The 20819-nt window shown below is 35.9% G+C and overlaps 1 protein-coding gene across 7 annotated transcripts in view; it reads left to right on the forward strand.

Moving 5' to 3' along the window:
* CCDC91 (coiled-coil domain containing 91) overlaps positions 1–20819 on the forward strand; it is a 367017-nt gene that overhangs the window by 289377 nt on the left and 56821 nt on the right. The gene's annotated exons all lie outside the window — the stretch shown is intronic.

The following is a 20819-nucleotide window of genomic DNA, read 5'->3' on the forward strand; positions in this document are numbered from 1 at the left end:
TACCATGCATAAATCCAAGTAACCATCTTGGGACCATATGTGTAGAGCTTTTGTGAAAACGGAGCCAATACCAAAGGCAGAGCTAGAGAGGAAGAGATCCCCATCACATTGCTCGAACCCTAAGTGAAGACTACTCTTAGTTCTTTTATGTTTTTCTATGTGAGGGTATGAATTATTATTATTTTTTCAAAGTGTAAAGGGTTTTTTTTAATTATGTGTAACACAAAGTTATTTAAGTCAATAAATTTTTAAGGAATTTCTCATGTTCTGATTCTTTCCACTGCCAATCACCTTAGTTCCTCCAAACTCATAATCTTCAAGATAAAATAGCCCTTTCAAAAAGAAGTTATCATGTGAGTCAGCCCACAATTCTTTTAGTTAGGCTTCTTTGATCTCCCATGAAATATGGACACACTTCAAAATTCCCCACCTGTAATCTTTGGGATCCAATTTCCTCAAGCGATTTACTTTAGGACCATGTTTAGGGTCAGGCGATGGATCTGCCTGGTTCTGAATTTGACACCCTCTAAAAATGTATTCGGTTCAAATCATATTCACTCCTAAGCCAGGTGTGAATTACTTTTAAAGACAGTCTGTGCTGAGTTTTCTGTTACCTGTGATTGAACTAATTTTAACTGATTGCCAAATAATTGTGCTAAGTAGTAAATGGGGTTAGATTTGAGTCCTAGCTTGTGACTCATGTAACCTTGACCAATTTTTTTAAATGTATGATGCTCCATTTCCTCCAATCCCACTGTAAAGTGGGATTAATAATACCCGCCTTATAGAGTTGTTGTGAGGCCCTTAGAAACATGTTTTTAAAAAAGAGTAGAAGCTGAGGTAGATTTGTAAAATAGCTTTAGACACTATAAAATATCATGTAGATACTAGGTAGTATTGTGGTCAAGCCAGTGACAGAGCAGGAAACCTTGCCATATACTTTTGAAGGAATTGGAGTATTTAGTTCCGAGAAGAGAAGAATAAAGATATGGCAACATTCCTCATGTATTTGATGGGCTGCCATGAAGAGATATTGTTTTCTATTTATTTGAAGAGGGACAGATTAGAAGAAATAGGTGAACAATTTTAAATTGCTCAGTACAATATAAAGTCATCAAATCACAAGTTATCTAGCAAAAAGTATATCATTTTTACTCAGGACTGTGGAGAATGGATTAGGTAGGAGATTGAAGAATGTAGGTATTGAGAATGTAATTTCTACTGTCATTTTTTTGTTCTAGGATCTCTCTATTCCTGTGTCATCATAGGTACATGCTAATTACCAACCCGGCAGAATTATACCCAGTTACTAACATGCCCCAAATCTACCATTCTTTTCATTTAATCATTGAAAGTTCTCTTTCAGAAATAATTACTGTAAAATCTCTTTAAAATATATTTAAAATTTTTGCATTGCCACTTTTTAAACATATAATATTAGTTAAGTAGCTTTACTGCTTTAAACCTCAGGGTATACCTGCCTCTCAAAATGGTTCTGGGGATTAAGTGAAAATGCACATAGGTTTTGTTACTTTAAACACCAAATGTCACTGCTTTTTTTATTTTTAATACCGTTTATATTATATTTTGCCTAACTCTGCTGTCCTTCACACAGATCTCTATTAGGTCACGGAATCTTTAATTTTAAGTACTATTAATGAGTTTATAGCCCAACATAAATTCATTTAACTTACTTAGCATATTGCCTGAAACGTAAGATGTGTTGTAACTGAGATGACCACTACTGTTGTCAGTACTATTTTTATTACTATTATTATTACCACCATCTTAATCACCTCTGTAGTTTTAACACCTAGCATAATACCGTGCATAATAAACAGTGAGTGAGTGGATAGTTGCTGTAATTACCTCAGGCTATAGTTTCTAAACTACATCAGGGTGCCCTGGGCTACAGTGACCTCACAGGAAGCTGCAGGATATTTTAAATATTAGAGGGTAACACAGAGATGCTTGAGATCTCTTGGAAACCAGGTAAACTACTAGCTTGTCAATACTAATTTGTCTAATATCCCTTTCTATTATAACATATTTTAGTGAACTTGGGTTTTGGGGGTTGCTGTGATAAAAAGCAAGTGAGATGCAAATATCAATGTGGAATAGGAAATGGAAGTGTTATTGTCCAATCTTAAGCCAAGGTTTAAGAAGTTGTGCAATGCCAAGCATGTACAAAATTGCCATGAATAAGTAACTATGGTTAAGAATGAAATAAAAGTATTTTTCTTTCCATTTTGTGGTATCTTTTCAAATGGCTACTAAGGTATGTTCCATTAATAAATGGAACAATTAGGTATTTCCTTTGGCCTAGAGGGCACCATGAAAAAAATTACTGAGACAGCAAGGATCATGAACTGAGAAAGCCTGGGAAGCTTTAACCTGGTGTGTATACAGGTGCTCTGGAGGACACAAGAAATGTAAGTTATAGCCCCTACACTTAAGTAGATTTTCTTTGAATTGGAGAAACAATTTCACTCACTCACTGAAGATGAATTATGCATCTCTGCTCTGTACCGGATACTATATTAGAGTGCTAGTCATAAAGAATATGAACTGTAATAATTATAATCCCCGATTTCAAAAGATTCTCAAGTTGGTAAGATAGACAAGCAAAGTACTTACTACAATTCTGAGTTTTGGAATACTTTGAGAGATAAAATATAGAGTGATCTTTGACAGCACAAACAAAGGGTACTAGATCCACCCACACTGTGAGATGTGGAAGATCTGGACCATTTAAAGGAAGGCTCCTAGAGATGATGATGATGCTTAAACTGAATTGTGCAGAAGGAGGAGTAGGCATGGTTATCAGAGGAGAAGGATAAGGGGAAATCGTTCCAAGGTGGCAGCATAGCATATCCAGGGAATGCAAATTGAATACTCGACTATGTGCATGACAGAATGGTCGTTTCTGCAGAGGTTACAAACATGAATGAGACTTTGTCATTGTCTTCAAAGATCTTACAATAAACTAGGGAATATGTCAAATCCATAAATTATTCTACGTGAGGCAGAATGAGCTATGACAAAGCACATTTGGTTGAGGCATTTGAATGCTCGAAGAAGGGAAATAAGCATAGTGGATGGTGGGCATCAATTTGACAAAAGTTGAATATGTTTATTGGGAAAGTAACATAAAACAAAGATGGAGTTGATATGCTTGAGCAGATTATGAGAACCTTTAAGTTAAATAGCCAAATTCACATTTAATATTATCAGAAATAGAATGCCGTTGATATGGAAGATTAACGTGGCCGCTTTAAATGTGATATGCTGAAGCATGGGAGAGTCTGAAGTTAAGAATACTCTCTGGAAGTTGCTGGAATACTTGACATGCAAAAAGAGGGCAGCCTAGCCCAAGTGATAGCAGTTGAAATGGCAAAGGAAAGACAGACATTTTGGAGGGAAGAAGACTTAACCTGGTGACTGGAAATAGGATATGAAATCAGATATGTCTCTAAGGCTTGAAATTGTAGTAACTGATAAAATTTCATTCTGATAAGTCTAATTTAGTAATTCTGTATCTGGGGAAAACAACCAAAAACTGACCATTTTTAGTGTAATCCTGTTCTGAAGAATAGTGAGTAAACAAAAGAAACATGTTTTACCAACCTAGCAAGGTTTAAGTAGTCCACAGTTCCTTGGTTATATCATTTATTGCTAATAACTTCATTTTCAAATAGTAAATCACCATTCTTTTCATATTATATTTGTGGGATATATTTAAGAATATTTAAGTATTTTTAGTTTTCCTCTATTTTATCAGCTTTATATTCTGTACATTTTTCTAAGCCAGGTTTGATTGAGAACCATTATATCCCACTGCACATTATATCTTAATCAGGTGTAGTTGAGAGCCATTAATATATGTTAATATCTGTGTTTCACAAGTTTCGGTATCAGTTGTTTTACAGCACTACTACAGACTTTTAACGAATCCTTTGTGCAGTGATATCATTACCATCCACAACAAAGTATTATATGAGAGGAGAAAAAAAATGTTGAATGATAAAAGGAACAAATGTATCAGAATCTGTAGAATTTAAAATTTTATAGAACTAGTTTAAGGGGAAAAAAATCTTTAATTTGTAAATCTCTTATGTGAGTCAGGAAAAAGAGATGATGAAAAAAACAACCATATATATATTTAAAAGAACGAAAGATAGCATCTAGGAATGAAATAGATAATGTTGGAATTTAAAGCTTACTGAGTGGAGCTTCTTACTCTACTCATCACAACATAACTCCTATGGAACTATTTCACCAAAACCAACCATAAACGTGGCACAAAATATATAAAGCAACTTCCTGAAGGCATTGTCATTGTAAAACAATTAATGTAGATGGGATTGGAGGAGCTACAATGCTTCAGAAAATGGAAACATGCGAGGCGAACTTTGCATTCAGTCTCCTTTTTTTTTTTAAACGTCTTTATTGGAGTATAATTGCTTTACAATGGCGTGTTAGTTTCTGCTTTACAACAAGGTGAATCAGTTATACATATACATAGGTTCCCATATCTCTTCCCTCTTGCGTCTCCCTCCCTCCCACCCTCCCTATCCCACCCCTCTAGATGGTCACAAAGCACCGAGCTGATCTCCCTGTGCTATGCGGCTGCTTCCCACTAGCTATCTACTTTACGTTTGGTAGTGTATATATGTCCATGCCACTCTCTCACTTTGTCACACCTTGCCCTTCCCCCTCCCCATATCCTCAAGTCTATTCTCTAGTAGGTCTGTCTCTTTATTCCCGTCTTGCCCCTAGGATCTTCATTACCATTTTTTTTTCTTACATTCCATATATATGTGTTAGCATACGGTATTTGTTTTTCTCTTTCTGACTTACTTCACTCTGTATGACAGACTCTAGGTCCATCCACCTCACTACAAATAACTCAGTTTCGTTTCTTTTTATGGCTGAGTAATATTCCATTGTATATGTCTGCCACATCTTCTTTATCCATTCATCTCTTGATGGACAGTTAGGTTGCTTCCGTGTCCTGGCTATTGTAAATAGAGCTGCAATGAACATTTTGGTACACGACTCTTTTTGAATTATGATTTTCTCAGGGTATATGCCCAGTAGTGGGATTGCTGGGTCGTATGGTAGTTCTATTTTAAGCTTTTTAAGGAACCTCCATACTGGCTGTATCAATTTACATTCCCAACAACAGTGCAAGAGGGTTCCCTTTTCTCCAGACCCTCTCCAGCATTTATTGTTTGTAGATTTTTTGATGATGGCCATTCTGACCGGTGTGAGATGATATCTCATTGTAGTTTTGATTTGCATTTCTTTAATGATTAATGATGTTGAGCATTCTTTCATGTGTCTGTTGGCAATCTGTATATCTTCTTTGGAGAAATGTCTATTTAGGTTTTCAGCCCTTTTTTGGATTGGGTTGTTTGTTTTTTTGATATTGAGCTGCATGAGTTGTTTGTATGTTTTGGAGATTAATCCTTTGTCAGTTGCTTTGTTTGCAAATATTTTCTCCCATTCTGAGGGTTGTCTTTTCCTCTTGTTTATGGTTTCCTTGGCTGTGCAAAAGCTTTTAAGTTTCATTAGGTCCCATTTGATTATTTTTGTTTTTATTTCCATTTCTCTAGGAGGTGGGTCAAAATGGATCTTGCTGTGATTTATGTCATAGAGTGTTCTGCCTGTGTTTTCCTCTAAGAGTTTGATAGTGTCTGCACTTACATTTAGGTCTTTAATCCATTTTGAGTTTATTTTTGTGTATGATGTTAGGGAGTGTTCCAATTTCATACTTTTACATGTACCTGTCCAGTATTCCCAGCACCACTTATTGAAGAGGCTGTCTTTTCTCCATTGTATATTCTTGCCTCCTTTATCAGAGATAAGGTGACCATATGTGCATGGGTTTATCTCTGGGCTTTCTATCCTGTTCCATTGATCTATATTTCTGTTTTTGTGCCAGTACCATACTGTCTTGATTACTGTAGCTTTGTAGTATACTCTGAATTCACCAAACCTGATTCCTCCAGCTCCGTTTTTCTTTCTCAAGATTGCTTTGGTTATTCGAGGTCTTTTGTGTTTCCATACAAATTGTGAAATTTTTTGTCCTACTTCTGTGAAAAATACCAGTGGTAGTTGGATAGGGATTGCATTGAATCTGTAGATTGCTTTGGGTAGTAGACTCGTTTTTCACAATGTTGATTCTTCCAATCCAAGAACATGGTATATCTCTCCATCTATTTGTATCATGCTTAATTTCTTCCATCAGTGTCTTATAATTTTCTGCATACAGGTCTTTTGTCTCCTTAGGTAGGTTTATTCCTAGATATTTTATTCTTTTTGTTGCAATGGTAAATGGGAGTGTGTTCTTAATTTCACTTTCAGATTTTTCATCATTACTGTATAGGTATGCTAGAGATTTCTGTGCATTAATTTTGTATCCTGCTACTTTACCAAATTCATTGATTAGCTCTAGGAGTTTTCTGGTAGCATCTTTAGGATTCTCTATGTATAGTATCAAGTCATCTGCAAACAGTGACAGCTTTACTTCTTCTTTTCCAATTTGGATTCCTTTTATTTCTTTTTCATCTCTGATTGCTGTGGCTAAAACTTCCAAAACTATGTTGAATAATCGTGGTGAGAGTGAGCAACCTTGTCTTGTTCCTGATCTTAGTGGAAATGGTTTCAGTTTTTCACCATTGAGGACAATGTTGGCTGTGGGTTTGTCATATATGGCCTTTATTATGTTGAGGAAAGTTCCCTCTATGCCTACTTTCTGGAGGGTTTTTATCATAAATGGGTGTTGAATTTTGTCAAAAGCTTTCTCTGCATCTATTGAGGTGATCATATGTTTTTTCTCCTTCAATTTGTTAATGTGGTGTATCACATTGATTGATTTGCGTATATTGAAGAATGCTTGCATTCCTGGGATAAACCCACTTGATCATGGTGTATGATCCTTTTAATGTGCTGTTGGATTCTCTTTGCTAGTAGTTTGTTGAGGATTTTTGCATCTATGCTCATCAGTGATATTGGCCTGTAGTTTTCTTTCTTTGTGACATCTTTGTCTGGTTTTGGTATGAGGGTGATGGTGGCCTCGTAGAGTGAGTTTGGGAGTGTTCCTCCCTCTGCTATATTTTGGAAGAGTTTGAGAAGGATAGGTGTTAGCTCTTCTCTAAATGTTTGATAGAATTCACCTGTGAAGCCATCTGGTCCTGGGCTTTTGTTTTTTGGAAGATTTTTAATCACAGTTTCAATTTCAGTGCTTGTGACTGGTCTGTTCATATTTTCTATTTCTTCCTGGTTCATTCTCGGCAGGTTGTGCATTTCTAAGAATTTGTCCATTTCTTCCAGGTTGTCCTTTTTATTGGCATAAGAGTTACTTGTAGTAATCTCTCATGATCCTTTGTACTTCTGCATTGTCAGTTTTTACTTCTCCTTTTTCATTTCTAATTCTATTGATTTGAGTCTTCTCCCTTTTTTTCTTGATGAGTCTGGCTAATGGCTTAGCAATTTTGTTTATCTTCTCAAAGAACCAGCATTTAGTTTTATTGATCTTTGCTATCGTTTCCTTCCTTTCTTTTTCATTTATTTCTGATCTGATCTTTATGATTTCTTTCCTTCTGCTAACTTTGGGTTTTTTTAATTCTTCTTTCTCTAATTGCTTTCAGTGTAAGGTTAGGTTGTTTATTTGAGATGTTTCTTGTTTCTTCAGGTAGGATTGAATTGCTATAAGCTTCCCTCTTAGAACTGCTTTTGCTGCATCCCATAGGTTTTGGGTCGTCGTGTTTTCATTGTCATTTGTTTCTAGGTATTTTTTGATTTCCCCTTTGATTTCTTCAGTGATCTCTTGGTTATTAAGTAGTGTGTTGTTTAGCCTCCATGTGTTTGTATTTCTTACAGACATTTTCCTGTATTTGATATCTAGTCTCATAGCATTGTGGTCGGAATACATACTTGATATGATTTCATTTTCTTAAATTTACCAAGGCTTGATTTGTGACCCAAGATATGATCTATCCTGGAGAATGTTCCATGAGCACTTGAGAAGAAAGTGTATTCTGTTTTTTTTGAATGGAATGTCCTATAAATATCAATTAAGTCCGTCTTGTTTAATGTATCATTTAAAGCTTGTGTTTCCTTATTTATTTTCATTTTGGATGATCTCTCTATTGGTGAAAGTTGGGTGTTAAAGTCCCCTACTATGATTGTGTTACTATCAATTTCCCCTTTTATGGCTGTTAGTATTTGCCTTATGTGTTGAGGTGCTCCTATGTTGGGTGCATAAATATTTACAATTGCTATATCTTCTTGGATCGATCCCTTCATTATTATGTAGTGTCCTTCTTTGTCTCTTGTAACAGTCTTTATTTTAAAGTCTATTTTGTCTGATATGAGAACTGCTACTCCCTCTTTCTTTTGATTTCCATTTGCATGGAATATCTTTTTCCATCCCCTCACTTTCAGTCTGTATGTGTCCCTAGGTCTGAAGTGGGTCTCTTGTAGGCAGCATATATACGGGTCTTGTTTTTGTATCCATTCAGCCAGTGTATGTCTTTTGGTTGGAGCATTTAATCCACTTACATTTTAGGTAGTTATTGATATGTATGTTCCTATTACCATTTTCTTAATTGTTTTGGGTTTGTTATTGTAGGTCTTCTCCTTCTCTTGTGTTTCCTGCCTAGAAAAGTCCTTTAGCATTTGTTCTAAAGCTGGTTTGGTGGTGCTGAATTCTCTTAGCTTTTTCTTGTCTGTAAAGCTTTTAATTTCTCCATCAAATCTGAATGAGATCCTTGCTGGGTAGAGTAATCTTGGTTGTAGGTTTTTCTCCTTCATCACTTTAAATATGTCCTGCCACTCCCTTTTGGCTTGCAGAGTTTCTGCTGAAAGGTCAGCTGTTAACCTTATGGGGATTCCCTTATGTGTTATTTGTTAATTTTCCCTTGCTGCTTTTAATATTTTTTCTTTGTATTTAATTTTTGATAGTTTGATTAATATGTGTCTTAATATGTTTCTCCTTGGATTTATCCTGTATGGGACTCTCTGTGCTTCCTGGACTTGATTAACTATTTCCTTTCCCGTATTAGAGAAGTTTTCAACTATAATCTCTTCAAATATTTTCTCAATCCCTTTCTTTTTCTCTTCTTCTTCTGGGACCCCTATAATTCGAATGTTGGTGTGTTTAATGTTGTCCCAGAGGTCTCTGAGACTGTCCTCAGTTCTTTTCATTCTTTTTTCTTTATTCTGCTCTGCAGTAGTTATTTCCACTCTTTTATCTTCCAGGTCACTTATCTGTTCTTCTGCCTCAGTTATTCTGCTATTGATCCCTTCTAGAGAATTTTTAATTTCATTTATTGTGTTGTTCATCTTTGTTTGTTTGCTCTTTAGTTCTTCTAGGTCCTTGTTAAACGTTTCTTGTGTTTTCTCTATTCTATATCCAAGATTTTGGATCATCTTTACTATCATTATTCTGAACTCTTTTTCAGGTAGACTGCCTATTTCCTCTTCATTTGTTAGGTCTGGTGGGTTTTTACCTTGCTCCTTCATCTGCTGTGTGTTTTTCTGTCTTCTCATTTTGCTTATCTTACTCTGTTTGGGGCCTCCTTTTTGCAGGCTGCAGGTTCGTAGTTCCCGTTTTTTTTTGGTGTCCATCCCCAATGGCTAAGGTTGGTTTAGTGGGTTGTGTAGGCTTCCTGGTGGAGGAGACTAGTGCCTGTGTTCTGGTGGATGAGGCTGGACCTTGTCTTTCTGGTGGGCAGGTCTACGTGTGGTGGTGTGTTTAGGGGTGTCTGTGGCCTTCTTATGATTTTAGGCAGCCTCTCTGCTAATGGATGGGGTCGTGTTCCTGACTTGCTAGTTGTTTGGCATAGGGTGTCCTGCACTGTAGCTTGCTGGTCGTTGAGTGAAGCTGGGTCTTGTCATTGAGATGGAGATCTCTTGGAGATTTTCGCCATTTGATATTACGTGGATCTGGGAGGTCTCTGGTGTCCTGATCTTGGCTCTCCCACCTCAGGGGCACAGCCCTGATGCCTGGCTGGAGCACCAAGAGCCTTTCATCCACACGGCTCAGAATAAAAGGGAGAAAAAATAGTAAGAAAGAAAGAAAGAGGATCAAATAAAATAAAATAAAGTAAAATAAATTAAAATAAAGTTATTAAAATAAAAAATAAAAAATAATTATTAAGAAAAAAATTTTTACAGTAAAAAACAAAAAAAAAAAGCAGACAGAGAGGACCCTAGGACAAATGGATGGTAAAAGCAAAGCTATACAGACAAAATCACACACAGAAGCATACACACTCACAAAAAGAGAAAAAGGGAAAAAAATATATATATCATTGTTCCCAAAGTCCACCTCCTCAATTTGAGGTTATTCGTTGTCTATTCAGGTATTCGACAGATGCAGGTACATCAAGTTGATTGTGGAGAATCAATCCACTGCTCCTGAGGCTGCTGGGAGGGATTTCCCTTTCTCTTGTTTGTTGGAACAGCTCCCAGGGTTCAGCTTTGGATTTGGCCCCGCCTCTGCATGTAGGTCGCCTGAGGGCGTCTGTTCTTTGCTCAGACAGGATGGGGTTAAAGGAGCAGCTGCTTTGGGGGCTCTGGCTCACTCAGGCCGGGGGGAGGGAGGGGTACGGATGCGGGGTGAGCCTGCGGCAGCAGAGTCCGGCGTGACGTTGCAGCAGCCTGAGGTGCGCCATGCGTTCTCCCGGGGAAGTTGTCCTTGGATCACAGGACCCTGGCAGTGGCGGGCTGCACAGGCTCCCGGGAGGGGCGGTGTGGATAGTGACCTGTGCTCGCACACAGGCTTCTTGGTGGCGGCAGCAGCAGCCGCCTTAGCGTCTCATGCCCGTCTCTGGGGTCCGCGCTGATAGCCGCGGCTCGCGCCCGTCTCTGGAGCTCCTTTAAGTGGCACTCTGAATCCCCTCTCCTCACGCACCAGGAAACATAGAGGGAAGAAAAAGTCTCTTGCCTCTTCAGCAACTCCAGACCTTTTCCCGGACTCCCTCCCGGCTAGCTGTGGCGCACTAGCCCCTTCAGGCTGTGTTCACGCTGCCAACCCCAGTCCTCTCCTTGCGATCCGACGGAAGCCCGAGCCTCAGCTCCCAGCCCCCGCCCGCCCCAGCGGGTGAGCAGACAAGCCTCTTGGGCTGGTGAGTGCTGGTCGGCGCCGATCCTCTGTGCGGGAATCTCTCCACTTTGCCCTCCGCACCCCTGTGGCTGCGCTCTCCTCCGTGGCTCCGAAGCTTCCCCCCTCCGCCACCCGCAGTCTCCGCCCGCAAAGGGGCTTCTAGTGTGTGGAAACCTTTCCTCCTTCACAGCTCCCTCCCACTGGTTCAGGTCCCGTCCCTATTCTTTGTCTCTGTTTTTTCTTTTTTCTTTTGCCCTACCCAGGTACATGGGGAATTTCTTGCCTTTTGGGAGGTCTGAAGTCTTCTGCCAGCACTCAGTAGGTGTTCTGTAGGAGCTGTTCCACATGTAGATGTACTTCTGATGTATTTGTGAGGAGGAAGGTGATCTCCGCGTCTTACTCTTCTGCCATCTTGAAGCTCCTCCCTGCCTTCAGTCTTAAAATTGTTGTCTATTTGGCAGCATGCAGAATTAAAACTCAAAAGCAGAAAAAGTCTTATAGGGTCAATGAGGCAGGAGGCAGAGTTCATGCCTGCCAAGAGGCATACTTTCAGAACAAACTCTCAGAACAACAAAAATCTGTGTTCAGATTACCCCCAAGTCCTTGGCCAAATCCTAAATTGCATACGCAGAGTGCAAGACTCTTAAAATCCAGCAACAAAAAAGAACAGCTGAGAGGCTAAAGAGCTGACCAGGTACTTTCAGGAAATAAGGGTTGTAAGTTAAGTCTTGCAAAGGTAGAAGTGTTTTGATAAATCAAAGGCTTTCATTTGAGAATCCCTTAAAGGCCTTACTTTTTGGAATAAAGCCACAACCTGGGAATAAGGGCCCTTACAAAACAACATGTAAAAATGGCCAATAAGCATATGAAAAGATGCTCAATATCATTATTCATGCAGGAAATATGAATTAAAATCACAAAGAGATACCAGTATATCACTGCCCTGGGTATGGATATAATTAAAGGGACCGACAAAATACCAAGCATTGACAATGATGTGGATTAATTGGACCTCTAATTCTTTTTTGGTGCGAGTGTAAATTTGCCTACTTTTTAAAAGTGTGTGGCAGTATTTACTAAGTAGCTCAACACATGTATACTCTGGCACCCACCATTTCCACAATTATGTATGCACTCAACAGAAATTAATGCTTATGCCCACTAAAAGATGTGTAAAGGAATGATAAAAGGAGCTTTCTTCATAATAATCCCAAACCGAAACTCTCCAAATATCCGTTATTGGTAGAATGGATGAATAAATTGTGGTGTATTGTTTGGAACACTACACCAAAATTAAAAGACAAACTAATGATACACTCTACAATATGGATGAATCTCAAAAATTTTGTGTTGAATAATATTTGGTCACAAAAGCATAAATATGGTGTAATTCAAATTTTATGACCTTTAAGAACAAGAAAAAGTAACCTATGGGGATAGAAATTACAATAGTGGTTGTCTATGATGGGGAGAAGCATGAGAGAACTTTCTGTGGCATTTAAGTGTTCTTTTTCTTTATCTGGGTAGTGAGTAAATGGGTGTATATGTATGTAAATATCCACTGAGTGATACACTTAAAGTTTGTGCATTTCACTGTGTATGAAATTTAAGAAGAAAGCTAAGCACAAAGGAAAAAGATTGCAGTCGTTTTTAAAATAGTTATTTACTTAAAAAGCTGTGAGAAGCATCTACAGTGTTACTTCAGAGGAAAATCATAGCCTTAAATATTTAAATTAGAAAGTAGAAAAGACTGCAAAATAATGAGCTAATTAATAACACTTCCAATTTATTAAGGAAGTTAGATAAGAAAGAATAGAATAATCCAAAGAAGATAGAAGGAAAACAATAATAAAAGTTATGACAGAAATGCATGACATAGATTAGAAAGTTTACAAATACTAAACTGTCATTTTTTAAAGACATAAAATTCACAAATCTTTCACAAGATTAATGGACGAAAGAGGAATGTTATTAATGGACATTATCAGAGGAATGAATTTTTATATAGGATAATGTAGATCCTATAAAAATTTTAGAGATGATATAGCAATATAAATAACAATACCAATCAACTGTAAAGCTTAGATGAAATGAAAGAGTACCAAGAAAAATATAAATCCCAGAACTGACGCAGAAGAATTAGAAATGCTGAATAGTTCTGTAGCTGCTGAAGAAACTGTATCTGTAGTTTAAAAATATTCATTTATCTCTAAAAAATAAATGTAAATACTCCCCTCCCAGTAGATGGAGTCCAGTTTCCCTCCCCTTGAGTGTTGACTGGACTTAGTTGTTCATATCTAATGAACAGATTATAGAAAGGGAAAAAATGTTAACTTTATGTTAGAGACACCTGGCAGATAGCCCTTTAACCAAATGACCAAAGTTAACATTGCCAGTGATAAATTATTTTTAATGCCATGTTGCCCCTGATATGATACAATGAGAGGCATTCTTCACCTTTATGGTATTCTTCTCCAAAATTCATAACCCCAGTCTAATCATAAGGGAAAAAAAAGGCAAATCCAAATTTCTTCAAAATACCTGAAAAGTACTCTTCAACAGTGTCAATATAATAAGGAAGACTGAGAAACTACCACAGATTAGAGGAGACTAATGAGACATGATGTCTGAATGCAATGTTCTACCCTGGTTTAATCATGGAACAGAAAAAAGGCATTATTGGAAAAACGGATGAAATACAAATAAAATCTGTAATCTGTTTAATATTACTATATGATACTATTTCTTAGCTTGATAAATGTACCATAATTATGTAAGATGTTAATAAGAGAAGCTGGATTAAGGGCATATGAGTACCCTTGTACTATCATTGCAAGTTTTCGGTAAATCTAAAATTATTTCAAAGTAAAAAAGTTTCATAATTTTTTCTAACACATATCTAGTTAAAAAGAGCAGTTTTACCTACTCCCTTGTAAAACCACTCTGAAATGGAGCCCTAAATGAGAAGTGGAGATGACTGAGAAGACCAACGTACAATATACAGTGTACATTGTAGAAACTCCAAAAGGCTTACTCATTGGTGGCACCAGATATCTCTAGAATTGAAAATGAAGATGAAGCTTCAAATAGAAGGAAAGTTTGGAAGTCTGTTTAATAAACAGTTAGATCCCCACTTATTCTCTGCCAATTCTGGCAGAAAACTGGGATTAGTTCTCTGGATAAAAAAAAAAAAAAGAAATAGAGGGTCTCTAGACCAGGGATCACCAAGCACAGTTGAAGGTATAGATGCTGTAATGAAATGGGGTTGGGAGGACAGCAAGGTGAAAAGGTTTAAGCTGCTTATTGAGAACCTTAGCCATTTTTCCCATCACAGCTCTCAGAATGCTGACAACCAGACAGGAAATTGGAAGATTCTTTTCTGAGGAATCTAGTCAGCCCAAGATAAGAGACTTAAATGTATTGGTATCAGAAATTGCCCGAAGGAAACAACGCAGCCAGATTGCTCTGCTATTAAGATCACAGTGCATAAACCACAAGTGCAGCACAGAGATGTTACTCAGCATTTTAGCGCTCTACTCTTTAAACATGAGCAAATAGTCAAGTATGAACAGAGAATTGCCCATGAAAAGCAGAAAATAAAACAGATTCTATGGATATATGAAAAGTTTAAAAGACTTATTAATTTCCTCAAGAGTAAGAGAAGATTTTGCATCTACGAAACAGGAAGAGGATGCTTTATTTTTAAGTCAAATAAAAGGATTAGAAACAAAATACAGTAGAATGTTTAAAAAAACAACAACAAGAGTCAGAAGATGAAGTGATAGAAGTCTTCCAGAGAAAATTGTATAAAAATTTTATTCCATTGAAGAAATGGAAAATAGGAGTGAAAAGACCAGAAAATAAGGCAGTCGGTTCAGGAGGTTCATTAGCTGAATCATAGGATTTTGAGAAATAATAATAAAAAAAGCAGAAAATAGAATGCAGGAAACAATATAATAATAATAGTAGTAGTATTAAAGTAAATCTTGCAGCAGAACTGAAAGACATGATTTTCTAGATTGTAAGATATGAGTTTCTAGGTAGGCCTGTAACTAAGTTTGTTGTTAAATTTTTGAAAAACAAAGGTAAAGAAAATTAACAAATGTTCTCATAAGAGAGAAGAAATCTGTGCAAATGATGGGGAATCAGAATGTAATCAGACTCCGCAATAACCTTGAAAACTGCAGATTTCCAACCTAGAAATTCACACTTAGCCAAACTATAAATTAAGTGAGGGTAGAATGAAAGCATTTTCAAGACAAAGGAGATACCAAAACAGTTCTCATGTGCCTTTTCTCAGGAATCTCCTGGAGTTGGTACTCTATCAAAACAAAGAAGTAAACCAAGAAAAAAGGATCCAGTGGTATCTAGAAAGCTGAAGATAACAGCTCAAGAGAGATGTAGCGAAACCCCTAGAAAAATGACTGAGGGAAATCCCAGAATAGACAGCTATGTAGCAGACCTAGAGAACAACCAATCCAGGTTGGAGATATGTCCACAAGATTTGTCTCCAAGAAGATAAACATAATAGAATGCCTGATATCTTTGAATATATTGAGAAGATAATTAGACAATTAGATAAGAATTTTGGAATTAATGTTTAATACATACTCGCTTAGACCAATATAATGTGGCTGTAGTAACATTGTATCATTTCTGAGCCCATATCTAAGAGACCTTAAAAGACCTTTCACTCTTCTTTTACAATTCTGTCCAGCTGCTATGTGAAAAATCCTGAGCTAGTCTGCAGGAGCTGGGAGCCCACAGGAAGGAGAAACAAGCCATCCTACCATAGGCCATCCTAGTAGTAGTGGCCACATCAGACCCAGCAGTTGATTGCAGATACATGGGAGAGCCCAGGCAAGACCAAAAGAACTGTCCAGCTGAACCCAGCTCAGATTGCCAACTTACAGAATTATGAGCTAAATCAGGGATTGGCAAGCTTTTTCTGTAAAGGGCCAGATATTAAATATTTCAGGCATTTATGGGCCAAGAGGCTTAATTGATAATATTATGTAGGAGTTTACGTTAACCCAAGAAAAAGCAGATATTCACAAATTTTTTTTATTGATGAAATTCAAAATGTAGTATTGATAATAAGGATAATTTTTCATAGTGTAGCTCTACTGGTGAGAAGAATAGAATTCTCTTTGGGGAGGATAACATTTTGCTTAATTGTGGTTCAATTAAGTATCCCTATCATCAAAAATGGTTACAAATACTCATTTATTAATGCTAATATGTAATGAGACTACATATTTCATCTTTAAGAATGTCTCTCACACAAATAGGTACTGGCAAATGTTGATATCTGTCAATAAGCATATGATTTTAATTGAGCATATTCATTAGTTGAGAAGCATCTATAGAATCAGGTTCTTCTATTAATATTTTCCATTTAGCATATCATTACAGTTCAGATTAATTATTTCCAATTGAAAGTTAGATGAAAGCTCCTCAGTTGCCCAGTGAATGGATTTTGAAATGTGGAAATTCCATTTGCAGTTGGATCAATGTGTGAAAAGCACTGATGGAGCTGTAGTGTGAGCTCATAAATTTGTGTAGGAATAGAAGTCTCACTTCTTTTTTTTAACTGTTGATGCACAGGAAGTGCATACAGCAGCTTGACTTTACTTATGATTCAGACACTCATTTTCTAAGGTGCATTTCCACAACGACGTGCAACTTTTAAAATAATACATAATTAGATAATATGCATACGTCATGTATAGAAACAAAAATTAAGTGCACTATTGCCCTAGAAAAATCTTTGATACTGTGTTTTACGGCCCACAGATCAAAATTAAATTGATTGCTGTGATTTGTTTCCCATAAATAATTTAACTGTGTTTACAATCCTTAACTAAATCGCACTGATAAAGAACAACCTCAGACCGTTTATTAAGTCACGATCCCATTTTTACTGAAATGTATGGTGGATTTAATGGATACTAAAGCATAACTATACTTTTAAGCAATGAGGAGAAATTTTTAAATCTTATACAAAATGTTATATAAGCTTCTAGCCCTAAATGACATTCATCATGACATATTTAATTGTAACAGTATAGAAACTGATCCCAGTCATTCATTTTTTAAAAATGAGGATGTAGAACTCTTTCTTCCACACTTAAAAACTAGTTATATAATCGTTTGGATGTGATTTCTTGCACATATTTTATTTTTAGACAAAAAAATATTTATGATGAGAAGTGTTAACATATATTTTAACAAACAAACCATAACACATATGCAAATGGATATTTTTCCCTCCAAACTGTTTATTTTAGAGCAGTGCTTCTCACCTGGAGGGGATCCAGTGAGCAGATGCCAAGTATGCTGCTTATAACAGGACTCCCACCTCCACCCCCAGCAAGGAATTGTCAGTAGTACCAAGGTTGAGAAACCCTGCCCTAGAGAATATATCACATCCCAGGGGTTTGGCCATTACTAAAATATCCCGGAAAATGTTCTTTCAGAATTGTCCTGTTTGAATATACTCATTGGTGGCAAATCTTCATCTCTTGTGAGGTGTATTTTATTTTAGACTAATTCTCATGACTCATAGGGACAATTTAGTTCATTCATGGAATTCAACAAAACATGCAGGCAGATATTTACACACACTTGAATATGCACACAAAATTTATTCATCATTTCTAAGTAATTGAGAATTTGGGCTGGTTAGAAAATGTAAGGCTTAAACTTTACTTTTGTATGATATTCAAAGATATTTATTGACAAGTAGTATTTATTCATTTTTTTTCATTTTTATTTTATATTGGAGTATAGTTGATTAACAATGTTGTGTTAGTTTCAGGTATACAGCAAAGTGATTCAGTTATACATATACATGTATCTATTCTTTTTCAAGTTATTTTCCCATTTAGGTTATTACAGAATATTGAGCAGAGTTCCCTGTGCTATACAGTAGGTACTCGTTGGTTATCTATTTTAAATATACAGTGTGTATATGGATTTCACAACCTTGACTGTCACCTAACTCCCAACTGGGGAGGAGAGAATCAAGGAAACTTTCTTTGTAAATGTTCTTCTTCAACTCAAAAATTAGGAAAGGAGGATCCTCAAAAATGTGGACTGAGCAGACAGTGTAAACTTGCAGCCCCTTCCCCCCTAAAAAAAATGTTAACTGAAGAACATAGTAGCTAACTCTTCATGTTTTTTCTGGATATATCCCTTTTATTTAAATTGATCCTTTTGCCTTCAACCAAACAGATCTAGTCAAATTTACTTATATGACCCTTACTAGATAGAAATTCTGGTTGATATTCAGTATGATATGGATTTATCTTTTATATTCAAATAATCCAGGTCTACAGTAGTTTTAAAATTATAAAACCCTTGAAAACCAAGGATTTCTGTAACTTGGCTGTTGGCAAAACCTGTCTGGAACTAATGTGAAACTTATACTTTTAATTTACCCACATAGTGTGAATATTCATACCCTTCACTGAAGAACTATTCATGTGTTTTATTTCAGAGGGCTTAGTAATATATGCACTACTTTTTGCCTTTATAAAATCTGAAAATTTTCAAATTCCAAATTAGTAAGTATGAAACCAATAGAAATTGTAATAGTAGATGCTTTTATTTTAAATAATCTTTTTTTGTCCTTTTTTTTCCCAAAAATTACTGTAGTTTTTCATAATGACATATCACCTCACACCAGTCAGAATGGCCATTATCAAAGTCTACAAATAATAAATGCTGGAGAGGGTGTGGAGAAAAGGGAACCCTCCTACACTGTTGGTGGCAATGTAAATTGGTGCAGCCACTGTGGAAAACAGTATGCAGGGTTCCTTAAAAAACTAAAAAAGAGTTACCATATGATCCAGAAATCCCACTCCTGGGCATATATCCAGAGAAAACTCTAATTTGAAAAGATACATGCACCCCAGTGTTCATAGCAGCACTGTTTACAATATCCGAGACATGGAAGCCACCTAAATGTCCATTAACAGATGAATGGATAAAGAAGATGTGGTATATATATGGAATATTACTCGGTCATAAAAAAAATGAAATAATGCCATTTGCAGTAACACAGATGGACCTAGAGATTATCATATTAAATGAAGCCAAATAGAGAAAGGCAAATACCATATGATATCGCTTATATGTGGAACCAAAAAAATGATACAAATGAACTTATTTACAAAACAGAAATAGACTCACAGACATACAAAGAAAACTTACGGTTATCAGAGGGGACAGGGAGGAGGCATAAATTTGGAATTTGAGATTAACAAATACACACTACTATATATAAAATAGATAAACAATAAGGACCTACTGTATAGAACAGGGAACTATATTCAATATCTTGTAATAACCCATAATGGAAAAGAATCTGAAAAAGAATAGATATATGTATACGCATAATTGAATCACTTGGCTATACACCTGAAACACTGTAAATCAACTATGCTTCAATAAAAAATTAAACATAAAAAATACTATAGTTTTTTGACTTTAATCTTTTCAGATAATCATGGAAACAACATTGTATTTTATTATTTCATCAATGGAACTGAAGCTTAATGTACTTAGTGATAGAAAATAAAGAGTAACAATTGTCAAAGTCTTATTATAGGGCTTTTGAGATTTGTGACTTAACTTGATATATTAGGGAGGGAATCCAAAAAATTATGAGTCTACCAATATTAAAGTGGGAAGAGGACACAATCAAGCAAATGATAAGAGCTAATATGTATATTGCTAATATTTCTATGAAAAATGCTGCATATCACATAATCTTTTTAAATGCAGAATAAAGTTAGATATGATTATCCGTTAAATAAGCGAAGATTTAAAAACTGGTGAGACTAAATGTAATCAAGGTTGCAAGAAAACAGCTATTCTCATGGGCTGCTTATGGGAAAAAACTGTACAAAATGTCAAAAGCTGTAAGAGAGCTCAAAAATTATATCCCTTGGGCAACATGATTCTACCTCATGAATTGAAATTAAGGAAGTATCTAATATGCACCACAAAGTTACATATATGGATGCTTGTCACTGCTTTATTAAAAACAACCAAAATATCCATGAATAAATATTAGTAAAATAAATTATTATACATCCCAGTAATGAAATATAAAATCATAAAAGAATATATAATTACTTTAAAATATTCAAAATGTATTTTAAATGAAAAATGCCAGAGTTAGAAAATAGTATGTACAGTTTGAGTCCCATCCTCTTTATACCCAATTTTGTATGGGTGTGTGTTTGTTTTGTGTTCATATTTTTATGTATTTACTAATTTTCTATAGTAAATATATTCATAATAGAAAATTCTTACTACTTCATATTTTCTAGATTTTATATATATATATGTATATATTGATATATATGTGTCTGAAATTAACTGGGAAAAACTAAACAAAAACATATATACACTACAAAGTGAAGGGTCCTCAAGAATAACAAAATAAAGGAAATACAACTGAGAAATTTCAAGGCATTTTCTAATTGATAGCCTGTTCAAAAAAAGGATGATACCTTTGTAGACAAGTGGAAGTTATAGAAGTTTGTTGCATTCTTCCAATCCATGAAATGCTATTTTAGCAGAAAATATTTCCTGGTTTTTGAGAAGTGTTACATTTCTTTTTCAGAATTTTAGCCTTCTTTCTCTTTATCTGAAAATTTGAACTCTCTCAGGGTTCTTGATTGCTATTTCA

Source organism: Eschrichtius robustus, chromosome 13, assembly GCF_028021215.1.
Source record: "Eschrichtius robustus isolate mEscRob2 chromosome 13, mEscRob2.pri, whole genome shotgun sequence".
Taxonomy (NCBI): Eukaryota; Metazoa; Chordata; class Mammalia; order Artiodactyla; family Eschrichtiidae; genus Eschrichtius; species Eschrichtius robustus.